We start from the raw sequence: 15,748 nt of genomic DNA on the forward strand, positions 1-15,748 counted from the left end.
ACAAAAAACCAATCAATGCATATTTTGGGAAGTCAGGGACTCTCCCCAACTCAGATTTCCCCGTAAAAACCAAATTGGTGCCGAAAGTTTAATAGACTTATTATTTCCCCCAACTCCACAACAAGTTAAATATGAAAGCTCCCTTTTTCAGAATGTCATCGTCATGTTTCTGAGTAGTCATGGAAATAATTGCTCTCTCCAGCAGTGCCTGTGCCCATAATCTTGTTTTCCTTTTTGTCCTTTTTAAAATACCGTATTTTGAATAACAACATTTAAGAGGGGGGGAAATTGCATCCTGCCAAATGAAAGAAAGAAAGAAAGAAAGAAAGAAAGAAAGAAAGAAAGAAAGAAAGGAGGAAGGAAGGAAGGAAGGAAGGAAGGAAGGAAGGAAGGAAGGAAGGAAGGAAGGAAGGAAGGAAGGAAGGAAGGAAGGAAACGGAGCACAACTATTCTAAAGTTCTTTGTGCCCCAATCTCTTCCCTTCTTTTTCTCCTTCTTTTCTACCGCTCTCTGTCAAAAGATCCCGTTCAGTCATTTCCACAACCACCAAGGGGGTCAAAAGAAATCAAGACGACAGATGTCAAGGCTCCGTCTTTCAACAGCCCTGCCCTTGCTGTGGTCTCCACATTGTTCTGGCTGCCATCTTGACTCTTTTAAGTCTTACCTGTGGATGTCCCTACCTACAGATTTCCACCCTAATTTCAGAAGAAAACGGCATGCAGACACGGACACACAAATACAACTCCTGGCACAGGAAGTCACCTTAGTCCAACCTCATAATTTTGTGCTGCAATCTCAAAGAATACATGGGGTGGAAGGCAGCAATGTTCTGCTCCAAATTATGAAGCTAGGGAGGAGGAGTCAGGCAAGAATCTGAGGCCCTTGATCAGGAGAGAAGCCCCACCAAACTTAAAACAAGTTCCACTTGTTTTGACTCTAGAGCAGGGGTCTTCAAACTTGGCCCTTTTATGACTTGTGGATTTCAACTCCCAGAATTCCTCAGACAGGCATATGTGCCTGGCTGAGGAATTCTGGGAGCTGAAGTCCACAAGTCATAAAAGGGCCAAGTTTGAAGACCCCTGCTCTAGGGGTTCTCAACCTTGGCAACTTTAAGACTTGTGGACTTCAACTCCCAGAATTCCTTGCTGGCTGAGGAATTCTGGGAGTTGAAGTCCACAAGTCTTAAAGTTGCCAAGGTTGAGAACCCCTGCATTAGAGGATCAACTTGTCAATCGTTAAGTGTCAATACTCAAAGGGGCTTTTCTCAGGAGGCAACTGAACTTTCTTGTGTTTCTTTTGAAGACGTTTCTCTTCTCATCCAAGAAGCTCCTTCAGCTCTGACTAGAAACCAGTCAGAGCTGAAGAAGCTTCTTCTCGAGCCTGGATTAGTACCTCGTGTGGGAATTTTCCCGTACATCCAACTAATTCCCTGATCTTCCAACTCTCCTTCCATTTAGCCAAGATTTCTCCAACTGGGTAACTTAAACTATGCTGTTCCACCAACTGCAAGCAATTTTCCCCCACTTCAATCCTTCCTTTTATTAGCTGCAGTCCTCCCCCATCCCCCAACCACCCACAAGATGAATTTCAGTTCATAACCCTGATTGCAAGAGAGAGAAAATCCCTCGGTCCACAATTTCTACACTCTGCATTATTTGGCAGAGCTATGTCAAATATAGTCAGGATTATTTTTTCCCTGTGCATTTAATCATGTTCTTCTATCACCTTAACCGTTACTATCTACAGACAATGTGAGAAGACCTTTTGAGGGCTGTGTCAAGGGCTGCACAGCAAAAGAAAGACATGCTAGCCTCACGCCTATGAAATGAAAAGCAGCAACTTGGTGACCCAGGAATTAGTGGTCTCAACCCCCCTCCCAAGGAATTAGTGGTCTCAACCCCCTCTCCCTCCAGGAGGAAGGACAGTCTCAACCAGGATGCAGGAGAAAATGACCTTCTACTCATGATGTTGGAGGACGTCCTTCTATGACCACCAATATTTGTCTTCATTTCCTTGGTGGGCTGCAAAGGGTTCTCCCTCTACTTGGCTGGGGCAACTGAGCTAGATAAAAAATGGCTACAAGAGGAGTAATCTCTAGGGGTTTTCCAACAAATGGGCTCATTTCTAAATTAATGTCTATCTGTCCGCATAATATATCAAGCTACAATTTCAGAGGCATTTTCATGGAGGAAGGAAAAACCAACCACTCAACCATCAACCAGTCAACAACCATTAACCACCCAACCAGTCAGCCAGCCAACCCGCCCTTAAGGGCTGCACGTCATTAGTTTGTCCATTCTCCTCTTTTCATGCCCCTCTCTCGGTCTCAGCTGCAAAGGTTGCCTCTTACCTTGCTGATGGAACCTCGGTCCCGGTGATGGGCCCCCAAAAACAGCCACGGAGTTGAAGTTCTCTGCTGACGGTCATGGACTTTACTTTCTCATGATCTGTGCTTTGCTGGCGAACCCAAGGGAGCCCAATGGCAAAAAAAACCCTGGAAGGGCCAGTCAGCCACGCCAACCTTGCTCTGCAAAGAAATAACAAAATCAACAGGTGTTTATGTGGTCTAAAGGAAGGGAGCACAGAGAAACCAAAAAACAAAACAAAACCCAACTGGTCTTAGAAACCAGTTAGAGAGACCACAAGTCACAAAGGAGGGTCAAAGTCAACGGTTCAGACACCACAAGTGCAATCCAAAGATTGGATTTGACCAGTTTTATTTGTAGGATGGGACCATTCTTTAATCCGGCCATCTCTGTTGATCTTTTGCCAAATGTTGACCAATCCTGCTTTGGCACATTACAGATCTAGAAATATTTCTCTCCAAGCCCAAAACCTTTCCATAGTCATTTGGTCTCTCTCCTCCATTATTTCTTCCTCAGAAGCCATTCCCCGTTCTCGAGAGATGCACCACAATTACAGTATGTTATCCCCCCAAATATATTCTGGTGCAGAAAAAGCAACCTGGAAAAGAGGTACTGGAATATATTCATGCTCTCTCCATGAAGCTGAGCAGCTTTGAGATGTTAAAAGCTGCCAAACTTATTTCTGTTATTAAACTAAAGAGATGCATCCTCCCTGCACAAAAGCAGCCGATCTGATGAACGCAGAATAATTTTTGCATTCACTTTCCCTGGATTTAACCACCATTCACAAAAGGATCCTGCTGTCATTGGAACAATAGCTCCTAGCCAGGCAATCAGCACTGAATGAATAACTTGAAACCAAAGACGGGTTTTGATTAAATCCATTTCTCTGACACATTCTGGCTCTTTTAAGGTTCACTTTTACTCATGTTACTAGAAAGTATATGGAAAAAAAGAAATGTAATCTTTTATCTCCGTCATTTTGACAGGTTGTAGGCAATAGCTTACAAATTCTGAGATAGTGGTAGGGTAGGTAGGTAGGTAGATAAGAAGGAAGGAAGGAAGGAAGGAAGGAAGGAAGGAAGGAAGGAAGGAAGGAAGGAAGGAAGGAAGGAAGGAAGGAAGGAAGGAAGGAAGATAAGGGAGGGAGGGATTGAGAGAGGGAAGAGAAGGAAGGAAGGAAGGAAGGAAGGAAGAAGGAAGGAAGAAAGAAAGAAAGAAAGAAAGAAAGAAAGAAAGAAAGAAAGAAAGAAAGAAAGAAAGAAAATATGTATGGTTATTTTTATAATCAAAACTTAAATACATTTCCTGACACTGACCTTTGTATCATGTCATATTTGTGTTCCCAATATTTTCCTTGTAAAGATAGTCCTTGCTTAACAACTGCCCTGTTTAGTGGCCATTCAAAATCACATCAGTGCTGAAAAAATACCTTTTGGACAGGTCCTTATCCTTACAACAAGCACAGCACCTCTGGTTGCAGACATTTGCAACCACAACTTCAGCTACTCTTGAGGTGATAACTCAGAGGGAAGCAAAAAAAGTGGTGGCTGTTTTTGGCTGCCCTGTGCAAATGCCTAACTCTGGTTGACTTCCTTCTGTCCCTCCAATTTCTACTTGGAGGTCAGAATCGAACACACACACCCCCCCCGGGAGAACGTGGCAGGGACGGTGCTATTTCCCAGCCACATCTCCAAACCTCCAAAGGACGTCCGTTTTCTTTCCGCCGTAGTGACGCTTGGCTGTGGCAGCTTTCGAACTATCCATTTGCCTTTTCAAAGGGAGCAGCAATTTCCACCCAAATGAAAAGGCAACGGCGAGGCACAGCAAAAGGCCTTTGAGAGGAATAAAAAAGAAGAGCAAAAGAGAGGACATGGTAGTTTGTACTTAACTGGGCCTTGCTTCTGTCAGACTGAGCCTGCGAAGTGGAGCCTTTAATACGACTTCCCAAACCAACTGGTGTAATATTTGATGCATGAAGATCAGCAATGCCCCTTCCCTCTCTAGCAGGACTAGGTTGAATCAGAGATGGAAAGGAAGCAAACACATCCCAGCTGCCTGTTTTGCTTACTCTCAGACAGGTTAACTTTTTAATTTCCTTAATTTTATTTTATTACTAGAGAACCCATGATCTGCTGGATCAATGTTTCAGAGAGATTTCCTCAGCTAATCGGAGACACAGAACGACCAGGCGAAAGAAGAAGAAAAAAACCAGGGAAGTGGGAATGATTTCCAGGTTAAATATTTATATTAGTTTATCAAAATATAAACACGAAGAAAAATAAAGATAACGGGGAGGAAAAGGGGAAGAGGAAAAAGTGTAGGGTAAAGGGAAAAGAAAAAGACTTCCGACTCTTTTTGGGGCAGTGAAATGAGGTAATAACATAAAACCTCAACTTTTTACTTTTATGTCATAATATATACCAGCCATTTCTACAAGGGAAGTGGGAATGACTTTCGATTTCCTGCCGGCTTCCCCATTGACTTTCCTTGAAAGAAACTAGCAGATAGCATTGAAAATGGTGGTCATATGACTGCGTGGCTGATTGTGGCAGCTCAGCAGCAGTGAAGCAGCCACAAATTTGCCAAATTACAATCCCATGGGAGTCTTGGGTCCAGGATTTTGGAGATATTCTATAAGTTAGCCTGTTTGAAATATGTTGATCCCAAAATTGCCATAAGCTGCATCATTTGAAGGTTACAGACAACCAAACAGACATAAGAGTTTTAATAGTATATAGATTAGATTTATATTGCACTTCCATTTTGTACAACTCAAGGGACGTGCATGATGCTCCTGTTGTAGGAGATGACCAGTATGAGCCTGAAGGAGGGAGGGGTCAAGTGCCTCATCAGTCTGGCATCCCTTCGCACGCACAAGAAATCTAAGTCCAACCCACCTTGAATTCCGTTGACTTTTATCTACCGCCAATTTTCCTTGATCATTAGTAGCTCAGATTCTTGTAGAGAGCTTAAGCTTGCAATAAATCTTTATAGCCATTTGAACTGCCTGGATCGCCTGATTTCCCCAGTGCTTGACACCTGCCTTCTATTTACCCCACAACAGCAATCTTGTGATGTGAGGTTGGGCTGACAGACCCAAAGCCACCCATTTGGCTTTTATTCCTAAGTGAGTTCTAGAACAAGAGATGGTTCTTCTCCTCACGTATGTTTTTTCCCCACTTCTGTGATAATTTTGAATGGTCACTAAATGAATGATTGTAAGTCAAAGACTAACTGCCATTTCAAAATATCCTTCCTGCAATTCAAACGGTTCCATCCTCTATCTTTCGTAACCAGGGAGTCACAGTAAAAACTCACAAGAGTATGTGAAAATGAGAAGATGGAACATGTTTTTTTTTTTTTTTTATTGAAAATTTTTAAATTTTTACAAAAACAAATCCCCTTCCCATACCCCCCCCAACCCTACCTCACCCCCCTCCTCCCCAACCTCCCCAACCCTCCCCTAGACTTCCCAGAGCTGAGTACAGGCTTAATTGAGAAAAAAACTTAAAACACTTTTAAAACCTAAACAAATTTAAATACAATCATCATTCTATATAAACTCCCTCCAAAAACGCAAATTTAAACATTACTTTCTTTGAATATCTATAGCTATAATGTAAAATCTAATTTCTCCCTCTTTCTTTATCCTAATACAAAAAAATAAACATATAAACCTTTGTTGTACCATTAAAACTAAATACTCTTAGAAAACTTAAAGTAAATACATATTTCCTTCAATCTTCATAATCTTCTCACCTATCCAAAAAAAAAAAAAAAAAAACTTAAAAATCCTAAACAAATCTAGACACATTTAGTTAAACAAATTATTTTCTCTTAAAAATATTAATAATAATATTTAAAAGCTTGAAACACTTTTAAATCCTAAACAAATCTAAATACAATCATCATTCTATATAAACTTTCTCCAAAAACACAGATTTAAGCATTACTTTCTTTCCTAAACAAATCTAGACATTTAATTAAACAAATTATTTTCTCTTAGAAATATTAATAATAATATTTAAAAACCAAATTTAAGCATTACTTGAAACTTAAACAAATTATACTCCCTTCGAAACACAAATTTATTAGAATCCCCTCACTGAAATAAACAAATTATAATCCCTTCAAAACACAGGTTTAAACAATATTATCATTAAAGGTTTAAAACTTAAAACTGAAATATATTATTATCCCAAAACACATATTTAGACATTACATAAGACATTTTCCAAAAACGATATAAGTTTTACTTCTCCCACTATCTCAATAGTAAACTTCTTGTCTAAAGTTCTCATTCAATGTCCATAATTTTCCAATAACCAGTTGCACCCACTATAAACACAAACTTCTTATCTAAAATTTTCATTCAATATCCATAATCTTCTGTCTAATAGAAGATGGAACATGTTTTTATGTGGCCTAGATTCAATGCTAAGTTTAAGGAATGGATTGATCTCATACTGATACTACAAGAATCTCATTTTTCTCATTTTTATTAATTTTTTCCTTCTTTGATGTTGATTTTACTTTAATCACTGTAATGAGTGTCTTTTTCTTAACCGTATAATCACCAGCAGTATCTTTTTTGTTGATCTTTATTATAGTATGTTACTATATTTCATCTATAAAAATATCTCACACATTCACAAACATGAAAATAAAGTAAGGAAATTTAGTGCCCCCAGAACTTTAAATCTGCATCTGACTTTCTCCATCCTTGCTGAAAACCTTTCTTGGAAATGTTAGTTTCCAGATTGCTTTTCCCCATTTGATGACTTCCAGCCCCACTGGGACTGCAGCTCCCAGCATTCCCATCCAGAAGGGGTTGTCATATCTAGAGAATCCTACTTTGGAAAGAGATCGTTGTCTCTGGTTGCCATGATGGGGTAAATGAATGGGGATTTTATTTCTCAGGGGCTGAAAACCTTGTATGGTTTTCAGTTGGATTTGGTTGGGGGAAGATGTATCCCCACGATAGAAAAGAAGATGCTGAGAACTTAGAAAGGGTGCAGAGAAGAGCAAAAAGAGGATCAGGCTCTGAAGGCTAAATCATATAATGAACGATTGAAGCAACTAGGCTTGCCTAGTATAATGAAGAAGATGATTAGGGGGGACATATTAACTGTCTTCCAGGACTTGAGAGGCTTGCACAAAGAAGAGGGGATTGACACATTCCACAAAGCACCAGAGGGCAGGAGAAGAAGCAATAGGTGGACTCTCATCAGAGGGAGATCCAATCTAGAAGTAAGGAGAAATTTCCTGACAATAAGACCAATTAATCAACGGAACAGCTTGCTTCCCAGAATTGTGGATGCTCCATCATTGGAAATCTTCAAAAAAGGGATTGGAGAACCATTTGTTCGAGATGATATAAAGACTCCTGTCTTGGGCACATGTTGGACTAGAAGACCTCCAAGGTTCTTTCCAGCCTTAGGACTTGATGATTCTATAATTCAAGGGCTATCTAGGGGTGAATAAGACCAAAAGTTGCCTGTGCCAAGGAAAATTAGCATCAGGAAAGAGAGAGGCCTCCTTAGAGCTGGACACGTTCCATCACTAAATCCCCCTGCCTTCCAGAATTTGGTGAAAATGTGGAGGGTGGATAACAACAGCTCTCTTCTTCCTTCCTAATCTCATATTCAAAGTCAGCTTTTGCTGGCCCTGAGCTCAGGAGCTTGGCGGAAATTGCAGCACAGTGGCTCAACTGTGTCGCTTCAGTGTCTGCTTTTTTTTTTTTGCTCTCCTCAAAGGGATGCTCTGTGTGTGCATTAAGTAAAGAGCTCTGCCAGATCTTCCAGGGAAGAGATAAGACTTGTACAACCTGCAGTGTGGCATTCTGGGAAGAGAGCAAAGAGACCAGGGGTGGGAGCATCAAGAGAAAGCTGGAGAAACAGATTGGCATTTATTTATTAGGCCCACTGGTGCTGTACGGAAAGAAGAGCTCGGGGAAGGGGGAAAACCAAACAGAACTAAGAGCTTCTCCTGCCTTGCTCTCTTGTGCATCATCGGTATAGTAGCAATAGCAATAGCATTTAAACTTATGTACCACTTCACAGTCCTCTCTAAGCGGTTTACAGAGTCAGCCCCCAACAATCTAGGTCAGTGGTTCTCAACCTTTTTAACGCCGCGACCCCCCAACCGGTCGTAAGTCGAGGACTTACTCAACTGGTGCAGCACCGTTTGCAGAATGGGACTTTTGGCGGGGCTCAGCAGGGCAGAGACAGCCTGGACAATTCCTATTGGCTTTTGAAAGCCAATAGAATTAGACTCTATTCAAGAGAGTCTATTCTATTGGCTTTCAAAAGCCAATAGAATAAAAGGGAGTAGCACAGCTAAGGAATAGGGGAAAAATATGGCGGGCTGCGTTGTTTGGCGACCCCCGTGAAATGGTCGTTTGACCCCAAATGGGGTCCTGACCCAGAGGTTGAGAACTACTGATCAAGGTCCTCATTTTACCGACCTCGGAAGGATGGAAAGCTGAGTCAAGTTTGAGCTGGTCAGGATTGAACTTCCTGGCTGTGGGCAGAGTTAGCCTGCCATACTGCATTCTAACCACTGGGAGGGAAGGAAGGAAGGAAGGAAGGAAGGAAGGAAGGAAGGAAGGAAGGAAGGAAGGAAGGAAGGAAGGAAGGAAGGGCAATAGCAATCACCCTTATACACTGCTTCACAGTGCTTTACAGCCCTTTCTAAGCAGTTTACAGAGTCAGCATCTTGCAATCTGAATCCTCATGGATGAAACATGACAATAGTGGTTCATACCTAGAATGGCATCAATGTGAGGAGTTGTGGTAAATCACTGTTGATCTCTTATTTTTGAAGGCAACACACAAGGTTCAGGGACAATCATGGAAGCTGCATGTTCTCGTTTTGGATGTCCATGAAATCTTCAGACCATCCCAGCAAATTTTGCCCATATCTTTCTCTCTTGCCCCCCAGATGTGTGTGGCCTCCAACCAAGTAGAAAGGCTTTGCATGCTGTAATGAAGGTTTATGAACCAAACAGAGGAAGAATAGAGGAATATAAGAAAAATGATTTGCTGGAATGGACTCTAGCAGTCAGACAGAAGTTTCATGGACATCCCAAAATCTAGTATCCTAGAATCTTATATGATGCCTTCAAATGTAAGAGTTGAATGTTGGTTTATCACAGTTCCTGACATTGATGCTATTCTAGGTATGAACGATTCTGACAAATGGACATACAAATCAAACAAATAGAGAAGAGATAGATAGATAGAGAGAGAGAGAGAGAGAGAGAGAGAGAGAGAGAGAGAGAGAGAGAGAGAGAGAGAGAGAGAGAGAGAGAGAATTATAAGGTAAACCTAGCAACTAATATTTACATGTGAAAGCTGGTAATAGTCTAAGGGTAGGATTAGCCCATCTTCTTGAGTGGTGGAAAGTTGCAATTTAAAAATAGTTTCCTATAGAAATTTTGGTTGCAAAGGTCTTGGCACTTACAAAAGAATCTAGCCCTCCCTGTTATCCAAAACCACCTGCTGGCAGCCATGCTTAAAATCCTGAGATAAAAGATTTCTCTTTTCTTTTTCTTTTTCCAAAAAGGAGCTGACTAACTATATAACACACCACCCTGCAGGGAAAGAAGTAATTAAAAAGCGAGGGGTTTTTTTTTCCACAGAGTAGGTGCCTGCTTTCCTTGGTTAAAAGAAAGAATAAGCCAGATCTTATGTTGCTGAATTGAGGGAGGTTTCTAGACCTTGCTGTGGTTCCAGGCAGCACAGCGGAAGAGAAGGGTCTGCTGGATGAGTGCCAGGTTAGTGTAAAAGCAGAAGAACATGAGAACATACGATGGATGGTCAGTTTATGGACAGCAGAGAAGATGCTGATCTAAACATCAAGTCAATCCGAGCTGACTTGAGAGTTTGACTTCTCAATACATGGTATAAATGCCCTCAGAGAACTCTATTACATGCTTAGTTCACCCTGCTTTATAAATACTGATTTTTATTGGTTTAATTGTCAATCTCAAGGTCTAACTGCAAATTAATGTGTACAGGTTTTCCAATATCCTCTCTAACCAGACTCTCTTCAGCTGTCTCTATATTGTTGGTAGCAACGAAGGGGAAGCTACATGCAGTCTTCATGGCGGTGACTTTTTCTATGATTTTATTCTTCCTGTTCTGCCCTATCTGTGTCTTCCTTTCTAAGTTTTCTTATTCCAGATTCTAATTAAGGCCTTAAAATAATCCAACCCGGGAAAAGAAGACTAAATGCCTTCCCTTCCGTGGTTTCCCTAGCATCAAAGACAAATCTTCAACAGGAAGGAAAGATATCCAAGTTCATAAAAAATGAACCCTGCGTTGCACTTATTGGCAAGTTTAGCAATTCACTGAAGGGCAGGTAAGACTTCATTGATTGACTTAAACCAATTAAAGAAATCCGAAAGTGAAGGGAAAGAGAAAGAAGAAGCAGCCAAAAAAGGAAAGACAAGATGCATTCATAATCAACGCAAGTGGTAACAACTGTTTTTGCACTGCAGTTTGATTTAAAAAACAACAACTCAGAAAGTGAACCTTAATGGGATTTCTATCATATTCTTTCTACCTTATGCTTCTCAGGAAGGGCCTTGGTGAAATGGAGCATCAAACATAATTTGGTTCAGCTTTGGAATTTCCAGCTACTTGGCAAGAAACCATTCGTTTAGAACTGGACAGAACTCAAGAAACACAGCCCAAGAGGAGACTACATGGAGAAAACAAGACGCAAAACCCACCTCAGTAGAGGGAAACATGTTTTTACAGATCCCAAAAAGGATCAAGGCTCCTAGATCTTCTGAGATGCAGCAATAAATTACATCCAGCGGCAACATGTATAATAAGTTTGAGATTGGATTAGAAAGCTGTGTCTTCCATCTACACAACAATTGCCAGGAGAGAGTCCCAATAACATTACAAATTGGTTCCTCAAAGACTTCTGGTTCTGCTCTCCTGCCAAGATGACTCTCTTTGATGTCATACCTTTTTGAAGATATACCACAAGCCTAATAACAAGAGGCCATTCCTTAGGACAGGGTTTCTCAACAGTGGTCACTCTAGGACATGTGGACTTCAACTTCCAGGCAGGGGGATTCTGGGAATTGAAGACCATACATCTTAAAGTGGCCAAGCTTGGATAAACTTTGACTTAAGAGAAAGTCAGTGCTAAATTTGCCTGTAAATAAATAAACAGTACTGGTAATGTCTAGGAGTGTGACATTTTAACGTGCCTCTGGAAACCATAGTTTGGACCTGTAGTTTGACTTAGGATTTGCTGGATGTTTTCATTTTCTAACTCATAAGAGAAATGTAGCAATAAATGCATTTATTTGTCTGCACACTCCAATTATCTATCCCTTTGACCGTTTGTAGATCCGATCTTATGCTCAGCTTTGTGTCATTTCAGGTGAGGTCTTAGAATCGCAAAACTTAGCCAATCAGTTGGGATATTCACAAATTGAGATTGTACGTAAGAGAGGATGGTAACCCCTTCAAGAAATATGAGGGTTGTTTTTTTTTTTAAAAAAAAAAGACAAACATCATTGCTTCTTCACATATTCTCTTCTTTTCTCCCAGTGATGTACTTCTGGAGATGACAGGGGAAAAAATACCTATTGATCACAACTTGGCACTAAACCTCAGATTCAAGATGAAAGGCTCCTGTGAAAAGCCCACAAAGGCAATGAATTTTAGACAACAGAGTAAAACCAAGGGGGAGCTGCCAAAATGCAGGGGGGAAAGGGGGATGTAAACATCCTCCATGTTTAAGTAAAGAAAGTTATGTAAATAACAGGTACTAAGTGGCACCTAACTACATAAAATGGTTACTTAATAAGGGAAGTAAATAATCCAAAATATGTAAAGGGGAAACTCTGATCGTGAATTAAAATTAATTACTTTAAGCTAATTAAAATAAGAAGGGACAAAATGGAAAATGTGTTAATCACACCCAAACCTGCCTTTTGTGAGAACATTTACATATAAGTACCGGTAGATGGAATGCAAATGGGGGATTTTGGCTCTTGTCAAATAAACACTCATTGTTTCCTTGAAAGGTTTTTGGCTGGAGGAGCAGATTAACGGCAGGATTTAGTCGAGATGAGGCTTTCTTTCTCAACCAAAGAGCTCCACGGCAAAGGGATGGATTATCAGGGTCCACAAACACACCAAACAATGCTGGACAGGCAACCAGCCAATCGACATCAAGGAAACCAGAGGGGAACTCAAAGGAGAAAGAAATAGAGAAATGGTCTAATTGAGAAGGGATGAAGCCGAGGTACCCATTCAAGATACAAAGTCAGCCTTAGGGGTCCTTGGTGCTCTCTGAGCTTGATGGTTTTCTTGCAGATTTTCTCATTACCAAACTAGGTAATATTATCAGTTGCTAGAAGGGAGTGAGGTCTGTGAAGTGGAAGAAGAACACGGTGGGATCCTTGGTGCTCTCTGAGCTTGGTAGATTTCTTGCAGACCCAACTAGGTAACATAATCATCAATGGTGGTTAAGAATAACAGAATAACAGAATTGGAAGGGATCTTGGAGGTCTTCTAGTCCAACCCTCTGCTCAAGCAAGAGACTCTATACCATTTCAGACAAGTGGCTGTCCAGTCTCTTCTTAAAAGCCTCCAGTGACTGAGCACCCACAACTTCTGAAGGCAAGCCATTGGGTAATGAAATGTCTACACGAGTCATTGTCTACAAGGCTTCTAAAGGCACGCTGTTGGGTAATGAAATGTCTACAAGAAAACCACAAGATCAGAGAGCACCAGGACCCAGCAGTTCAATGCTGAACGCTAAATAGTCTCTTCAATTGGTAAGGTTGACTTTGGCCAACTTTTCAAAGACAATCAAGTCCTGTAATTCAAAAGCTCCTCCTACAACTGTCCTGATGGCTACTTTAAAGACATAGATCAAGCTCTAGTTATGACCCTATGAAAAGCTTACCTCAGATCAGGGGTCTTCAAACTTGGCCCTGTTATGACTTGTGGACTTCAACTCCCAGAATTCTGGGAGTTGAAGTCCACAAGTCATAAAAGGGCCAAGTTTGAAGACTCCTGCCTTAGATCTTTAGAAAAATACCATTATTTTTTAATCTCTTCCCCACAATCCCTTGGTGGAGGGATTAAATGATGGTACCCTTCCTTATTTATTTACGGTTACAAAATGTTGGCAGGGAAGGAAAAGGGATGGTATATTCTGGAAAACGGACCTGGTTTAGCTGGCAGGGCAGCAGTATAAATTTACCAAACATCCACACCACTTCATTGTATCTTAAATACCCAGACAGAAAAATAGATTGATTAAAAGAAGGGAAGACAGAAAGGGAGAACCTGCTATTTACTCAAACCTTGTAAGACATAAAGCCTTTTGCATGAGATAAAAGGAAAAAGACTATTGGGGGAAGGGGGGAGAACCTCATTAAGTTGCAAATAGCCAGTATTCAGAAGATGCACATATTTTCAGACAAACGAAGAAAGGAGAGGTGCTGATAATTTTTTAAAGAGGCTTTGACATTTATGTTTCTCCCACTTGTATACAGCAAATGCAGTAATTATATTATTTGCATATGTTGAGAATGACGATGCTTAACTCAGGTGAGAGGGCGCCACATAGACCCTGCGAGAACAAAATAGCTGTTTTTCTCACCTCCTCTGGCTTCGGATTGAAATAAAAAAACAAACACATTTCTTTGAGTTCCAAGAAATGAAAGATGTGTGTAGGCTGGACCATTGTTTGAGCAACTTAGGTAGCATGTAAAACATTGCAGATTAATGCCTGACCACCAACTCTTTCAGTACCTTTCCTCAAAAAGAAATTTGTTTTGATTGGCCACACCCCTTTATGTTTGGTGCAACATCTTCTTTGTGTGGCCACCAAGCTTTACAAGCTGGAGAACTAACGATGTTCACAATTTCACCAAGCAAGTGGGAACAAGAATATGCATGCCATAAAGCAGGATTTTGCAAACTTAGCCACTCTAAGATGGGTGGATTTCAACTCCCAGAATTCCCTGCTGGCTGGGGGATTCTGGGAGTTGAAGTCTACCCATCTGAACATGGCCAAGTTTGGAAAATATTGTTGTAAAGCAAACAAGAAGAGCTCTGAAACTCTTATTTTACAATCCCAACAAGTCATTTCCTTAAACTGTCAGGCAGATAGATAAAAAAAAAATGAATCTTTTTTTCTTTCTCCATAAATCTAGCCCTGTGAATGTCTTTGAAGCTACAGATCCCTTTTTTCCCCCTTAACAGGATTCCTATTCAGGTCTTCTCCTCCACTGAAGCCAGCTCAGTTCTGGCTACTTCGTGTGTGTATTTTTCTTAAATTGATTCTTGATGGACTTAAGTGAATGACCCACCACTTCTCCAGGTATTTAAGGAATGCAGTTGGAACCCCAGCAAAATATTTTCACACCTGACTGGAACCAGGTCAGGCAAATAATATGCTTTTTGAGTTCCCCAGCTACTTGTTGGCCTCCTCTTTCGCATTTACACACAAACACACACACACAGAGAGAGAGAAACACTGCTGCTGAATAGTTTAAGTGCTTCAGGCAAGGAAATGAACTGCCAGGTTGAGATAGATGGGATGGGAGACAGAAACACAAGTTTGAAAAGAGATCTGGATGGCCTCAAGAGAATGTCACAGCTTGTAATAAGGTAGGTCTATATAAATCGGCAGTCTTCTCTCCTGTCCTTCACAGGTCCATGGAGTGCACGTTGTTCTTTTTCAAAGATCCACCATGCAACAGTCATAAGTATGAAAATGGTCATAAGTCATTTTTTTCAGTGCTGCTGTAACTTTGAACGGTCACTAAATGACCGTTTGTTGTAAGTTGAGGACTACCTGTATAGCTTTCAGAACCAAGGACAGTTCTCAGTTGGACACTTTGCTCCAGTAGATTATGAAGCACATTTAAAACACATCTGTCCCCTCCCATTTCAAAACTGCCTCTTCTCTGAGATGTGGGAAGCTTAAAGAGAAACATCCTAAACATCCTTAAACTGTTAGGTACGCAGCAGAGATCAGCAATGAAACCTTCAAGAGGCTGTCAAAGATTCTGTTGGAATCCTCAAATTGCCAAAAATTTGCAAAATGGCATTAGATAAATGTGCCACCCCTTGCAATGTTGTGAATCTCCCATGCAACCTCATGAGAAATCTTCCATTTCTTATCGAGGCATTGCTTTAATTCCACAACTTCCACACTGAGTGGATAAAAGCAATTTAGATTCTTTTTTTCTCACCCGCCCCCTTCTCTCCAAGTCTTATCTGGAAACACCAGAAATTGAGTTTCAGGCCATATTCCACCATCTTGTTTTTGCTCATGGTCCCTTCCCTTCTTTCTTTCCTCCATTTACAGAATGAAAGACCCACATAGAT

The 15,748-nt window shown here is 40.8% G+C and overlaps 1 protein-coding gene across 6 annotated transcripts in view; it reads right to left on the reverse strand.

Moving 5' to 3' along the window:
* ELFN1 (extracellular leucine rich repeat and fibronectin type III domain containing 1) overlaps positions 1 to 15,748 on the reverse strand; it is a 93,933-nt gene that overhangs the window by 32,220 nt on the left and 45,965 nt on the right. For all 6 annotated transcript variants that reach the window (XM_039360741.1, XM_039360740.1, XM_039360739.1 and 3 more), the window contains exon 2: positions 2,351 to 2,527. The gene's annotated coding sequence lies outside the window, so the exon portion shown is untranslated. The remainder of the gene's footprint in view (positions 1 to 2,350; positions 2,528 to 15,748) is intronic.

Source organism: Crotalus tigris, unplaced genomic scaffold, assembly GCF_016545835.1.
Source record: "Crotalus tigris isolate CLP2741 ecotype Arizona unplaced genomic scaffold, ASM1654583v1 scf7180000019173.45859301935:6455823, whole genome shotgun sequence".
Lineage (NCBI taxonomy): Eukaryota > Metazoa > Chordata > Lepidosauria > Squamata > Viperidae > Crotalus > Crotalus tigris.